This window comes from Poromitra crassiceps (assembly GCF_964638095.1).
Source record: "Poromitra crassiceps genome assembly, chromosome: 22".
Lineage (NCBI taxonomy): Eukaryota > Metazoa > Chordata > Actinopteri > Beryciformes > Melamphaidae > Poromitra > Poromitra crassiceps.
The window spans coordinates 13,290,134-13,296,743 of record NC_139647.1 but is presented as its reverse complement, the minus strand read 5'-3'; positions in this window follow the sequence as shown (position 1 = coordinate 13,296,743).

The window sequence follows — 6,610 nt, the reverse complement described above, 5'->3', positions numbered from 1 at the left end:
TGGTCTCCCCTTCTTGTGATATAATCCAGCCCCATGGTCTGGTTCGAACACCCCAGGGGAGATTATGAACTGTCAGCTCTCGGAGATGGTGGATGAAGGATGGAGAACGTACGTCCTCCTCACTGAAGCAGCACCTCTCCATCCACAGCCCGGGCCAATGGGACAGTTCGATCCTAAAGGATGCAACAAGTCTACAAATAAGGGATATACGTTTTTTTCATCCCAAAAAATCATTACGTTTATTTCATGCCAAAATCCCTCCAAGGTGCTTTGTGAATTAATTTGCTAGATATATGCATAATGATCATAATTCATAAATAATAAAGAATCCAATTGATAATGAGGTTCTGTCTATGCATCTATATGATCATTCTCTTAATTATAAGCCCACAATCCAGCGACATCTTTCTGCGACATTCTTAATTCCCACCCGTGTTCGCCTGGCCTCCATCCCTCTGAAGGTGATGTTAGCACCCTGCCTCTGAAGGTGATAGCACCCTGCCTCTGAAGGTGATGTTAGCACCATCCCTCTGAAGGTGATGTTAGCACCCTGCCTCTGAAGGTGATGTTAGCACCCTGCCTCTGAAGGTGATGTTAGCACCCTGCCTCTGAAGGTGATGTTAGCACCCTGCCCAGATCAACATTTGCTTTTCCCAAACAGCCGTGTAATCTGTTAATGTGGCCATGTTGTAGCAATGCAAGAGACTCCACCAGACTGCTACTTTTCCTGATCCCACAAACCCACCAAAACCTGCACCCAGAACCTCCAGCCAAACCCCCCGGGTTGGCTGGCGGTTCTGGGTGCAGGTTTTGACTGCTATCAACCCAAGTCACCCCTGCCTTAACCTCCTTAGCCTACACTTTAACCAACGTTTAAGCCTTGCCATGTGTGATTTCTATTCCCCCGTGCCCGAGATGCACGTAAACACCTTTTACGATTTGGCCGGACGTCAAGCCAAAGGCTTTTCCTAATAGGTTCCCCCGATGTGGCTGGACTCGGGCCCGAAGTGATGGAGTAGCTCAAGAAACGCGGTCCAAACCTTCTGGGCCTCCCGTCTCCAAGACCGTCTCACCATAGCAGAGAGAGAGTCCGTCCCCAGCTCCCCCCCCCCCCCCCGCCGCTCCCTCCCGGGCCCTCCGCCTCCCACTTGTCCCACTCACACATGCACAAACACACACACCCGAGCACAGAGATACCATTGAGCGGGAGTTGTGGGCACAGTTTGTGTGTTTTAATGGGCAAGAGGAGGCACCCGATCCCACCACTGGCAGGCCCCCGCGGGCATGTGGACTCACGGAGAAATTACTGTCAGAAGCCATCAGGGCTTTAATAGCCTCTGGGCCCAGCAGCGGCCCGGCTCCCCCCCCCCCCCGGGCCCTCGGAGGGGCGCTGGTTCTGTGTGGGTAAACAGTGTGGAGGACAGGCCTGCACCCTGGGACCCTCTCTCTCTTACTGCTTTCCCCCCCTGGCGCGGCCCAAACGCCCCGGCGGCGTGCGGGGGCGGGCCAGCGCCGCAGGTACACCACCGCCAGTCGTTACACTCGCGGGCACATTAATTGCTAGAGGAGGTGTGACTTTTAGCGGAGGGGGCGAAGAAGAAAAACAAGCGGTGTTAAGTGTCGTACGAAACCAGGGCCCGCACTCTCACAAGCGGTCCTTTCACGGAGTTTGTCTCTCGCCTCGTTTTATTTGTTGAGGGTGACTTCATGCAAACACGACCGGGACCATTTCGCTAAACCGCAGAGTACGTGATCAATGGCTTTGTCTGGAATGCTGCACTTTCTCCTGAGTGTGCTTCGCTGCATCTATCGGTCATGGCCTTTTTTGCGGCAGAGGTTTTCCTTCTCCGTGCATCGAACACATGAGGAGCACAGTAGCACTGCTGCTATTTCTGTCCAGATCGCTGCACATCTCTGTAAAGTTCTATTGTCCTTGGTTGAGATGGACACAGGCCTGGTTTAATGCACAGGCTTACAGGGGGTAAGCCCAGGACGTGAAGGGGGCCCAATAAGGCTCATCTCAGAGAGATGGATATTGGCCTACAGTGAGCCTGTACTGAAGGTCCAATCAATGTGGAGAGCATCAAAACCAACTCGTGTATTTTCCCAGATCTTATGGTGGTAGTTGGTTGCCATTCCATGTGTTACTTCTTTAGCAAGATTTGTCTTTAAGCTTTTTGGATGTTGTTTATTTATCATCTGCTTTAGATTTTCCAACTTTTTGTACACATATATGGTAATAATAATAATGATCCAAAATTATGTGAAATTGCATGTTTGTTTGGTTTTTAATTGAAAAACATGACATTTTCATGGGGGAGAATCCAAATACGTGCACCTGTCTTCCACAAACCATAGGGAAAACGCACTATAGCGTGTATGCAAATTAAGGGCGGCTGATGTTTGGCGGGGCAATTGAGTCGTGATGGTATGGGGGGGGGGGGGGCTTTTGAAAAAGTCGTAGCCCCGGGGTCCATGGCTAATTGAATCCGGCCTTGGATGGACACAAACTAACAGAATCCCAAGTCTCCACCAAGCAGTTAACACAGCAAGATCAAATGTGATGCCGACTCCGAGTGTCGAGAGTGTGGACAGAAAACTGGATGGGACATCTTTTCTGCAGCTATTTTCATGTATGTCTTCCAGCTGAATGGGGCGGCTGCCAACTTCAGGATCTGGCCTGACATCAGAATTTCCCATGGTGATAAAGAGGCTCTTGTTTGGAATCACTGTTAATAGACAGTGGGAGGGAGGGAGGGGGGGAAACTGTGATACACAGAGAGTGATAGGGGCAATTAGAGAAGAAATTTCCAGGAGACAAGAGACAATGTTCTGTATATATACATAGCCTTTGTGCCTACACTCACCAAACAACCACTAATCACACACACACATGCACGAGCGCGCGCACGCGCACACACACACACACACACACACGCACGCACGCACACACACACGCACACACACATACACACACACACACACACACACACACACACACACACACACAATTCATGACATATGGTAATTATAATGTTTCATGTTTCATGTTGCAAATCTGAGTATATTTAGAAACCATTACTGCCGGCTGCATATATGTATGTACCGTATGTATGTATTGTTTGTGTGTATTGTATTGTATGTAGGTATGTCCACGTATGTCCTGTTTGTTTTGGGGACTACGGATGGAAATTAGCCTCGTGCCATGTGCAACGTCTCGTGCTAAATCCGGCAATTTTTACACTCTGATTATGTTCTTTGTGTCCATTAATTTTGCACTGTCCCGTCTAAATAAACAAATCAACAACCAATTTGATTTCAATATCTTGATTTATGCCAATGTGTTTGCTGCTATACTGTTTAATGAAAATATCAATGCTTGCAAAGTTTAGAAATCAATATTCACAATTTGAGAACTTTGATATAGCCTTGTATTTTAGGGCTAGTAGACTATTATAATAATGAATACAGGAGTAGTAGGCTAATAGCCCATACGGGACGTCTTCACAAATGTACTGTTATGTATTCTGTGTCTGCCAGGCTAGCGCACGGCCTCATCCAACCTCCCCTCACCCCATCCCCCCCAAAAGCCCTTCAGATTTGGGCATAACAATATTTGCTTTCATTCTGGAATATTTGGGGGGATTAAAACCTCTGGGGAGGGGTACTTGTCCCTTTAATCTCGTTCACACAGTGTCCACCTATGGCATGGCGGTATCCCATTTGAGCCTGACCAGGGCTAGAGAGAGAGAGAGAGAGAGAGAGAGAGAGAGAGAGAGAGAGAGAGAGCCCAGAGGCAGGGGCAATGATGGGAGAGGCTATGGGGGGTACTGGAGGTATGAGAGAGGGGGATGCTGGTGGGCGGGCGGGCGGGCTGTCGGGGCTGCCCAGGCCTAAACTCAGGGGATTAACGGGGTGACTTCTCCTCTGGAATGTTCCAATGACAGCCAAGACCCGCCCACCCACAGCTGCCTGCCACAGACAGGTGCACGGCTGAGGCGGGGGGCGAGGGGGGGGGGGGGGGGGTTTGGGTGGTTGGTGTGGGGAGGGTGACTGAGCCAGTGAACGCTGCCGAGGAGGAAAACAAACCTCCACACTCAGGCACGGACCGGCGAGTATATCAATAAACAATTTGGCCTCTCCGGAGCGTTTCAAAGCAAACAGTCCATCAACCTGTTGAAGGCGGGGCGGGGCCGTCGCAGAGATTAGCCTCACACCTGAAGAGAGGCCTCTGTCTGCACATCAGTCCTGGAAAAAATCATCATCAGATCATTGTAAAGAGAGATTGTTGTAAAAAAACAGTAGTGGCAATCCACAATCTGCATACAGCCTTGGGGGTAAAACGCACACCTCAGAGACAGACCATAATTTAGACCACTGAGTAAAAAAGAAACGTGGTTGTCTTCCAAAGAAGATTTATTCATAGTCAGTTGGCCTTGGTAGACGTGGAAACCCATTACCTCTCTCTCCGCTATAATACATCGATCATACAGATCAACTTTACACACAAACGCCTCTGTTGATCCAGGCTTCATACAAGAACAATGCCTGATGGTGCATCTCAAGTCCAGCCATTCGATGAGCACGCAGGCAGGGCACCGTTCAGTCATGAACACACCAGTAGGCGAATTCATTTGTCCTGCCATAATTTATGTTTGGGAATGTACGAGAGCCTGCCCATGCTTGTGGTGCAATGTTAAGTATTACTTTGCAGAAAAAGGAGACAAAGGACACATTTTCTGCACTACTATATCTGCTGTGTTACATTAAGTCTATTGGCAACGGTCTTGGTTAACATCCTCAGGTTTGTGTCGAGCAGCTACAAAGGACAATAAACACCGTCGCTGATCTACAAACAGAGAGCAGAGAAGAATCCCTCACACGTCTGCCTTTGAAGCCGACCAGATTCCTGTCGGTCGTGTGAGTGCGATTGTGCTTCTAAAGATGTTTGATTGATAGAGGGGTCTGTGAAATCTGACTCTTTGTTTTGCTCTGCCTTTGGTGACCTGCCCTGTCATGTCTCCCCCCTGTTTTGAGAAGCAGGTAGTCTATCCAAACATCAGGTGAAGACCAGGGGGGGGGGGGGGGGGGGGACAACACAGCAGCGCTCGGGTTCGGAGGGGACTTCAGTCTCAGAGGGGGGGTCAAAGGTGACGGGGCCAAGGTCACCGTGGGATCCAGGTGGACGCTCTGTTATGAGGCGTCGGGGTTAAAGCTGCCCTGTGGACTTGTGAGTAAAGGAGAGAATAAACTGGATGTTGGAAATAAAGATTTCCAACTCCAGTATAATTGATTAGAAGCAAGTCCAATATCTGGAAAATATGCACATTTGCACATCACATAAAAGTATATTGCTGTAAATTCACATCTGGCTTCTTCAGTTTTCACATATCCCTCTCATTGTTAACAGTATTTCATATTGAAAATACTGATATGTTTATACCATCATATAGCCTACTATTATACTATTTATATTCAAATGTAATAATTCATATTTAAGTGAGCAACCATGACTGCTCATGTAAGTAACAATTGTAAATAACTATGTAACAACTGTGAATCAATCCATACATGTTAGTAATCCAAACTATTTCCAATTATTTCTCACACATACAGTAATGAAATTGTCAGTAGTATATTATTATATATAGCATCACGTTGTTTGTATTCTGTTTGATTGCATATTTTATATTCTATTTTTTTCCGGTTGCATTATTTCTTCCTTTTTCCTTGCTGAATCCTATATAACTTTTGCTGTATCACTGATCTTATTTCCCCCCACGTGAATCAAATCAGGTCGATATAGGAAAGGAAGGTAGACATAGGAAACAATAGGAAACGAAAAGATCCTCGACTCCCGGATGTAACTCAACACTCACGAAACGGAGGCTACCTCAAACCTAATGGTGCCTCGCAGTCTTCGCAATTACACCGGATGGATTTTCAGTTGGCCGCGGTAGTGAGGAAGATGGTGTTGACAAAGCAGGTGTGTCTGTGCCACCCCACCATCATCAGCCAGGGCTGTTGTGGGCAGATCACGCAGGCATGTGTGCAGACCACCAGCAGGCAGGCAGGGCTTTGGTACTTTCCCTGGATGAGTCTCTCTTCCACCCACCCACCCACTGTCTGTCTGTCTGATTGCTGCTGAGCTATGACTTTAAACAAGTCCAGGACAATGCAGCTCCTCATGGCATAACTCTCCTCCGGTTACTGACTGTAGGCTACAGCAGCCCAGAGATGGATGGATATAGGCCGGCCCGCTGAAGGAGTAGCTGTGGAAGTCCTCAAGATTTAGAGGTTGGAGACGGAAAACAAAGACGAAACAACCCGGGGGGCTAAACGCTTCCTAAACAACGAGGCAGACCCAGCAAGTAAACAGATCTCATGCTTCATTCCGTCATTAATTCTCCATACTCTGACAGTGGAAACATTGCAGGCCATATTTGTAATTGCAGTATGGTGCCCTCTACTGAAACGCCACCCTACTTCTTTCTGAAATTCATAATTTATCGGACTGAGGATTCCTCCCGCCCCCGCTACAAATCAAACTCTTCAAAAGCATAATGTGGATTTAACCAAACTTGGTCAAATAAATTGAATATTTAAGGGT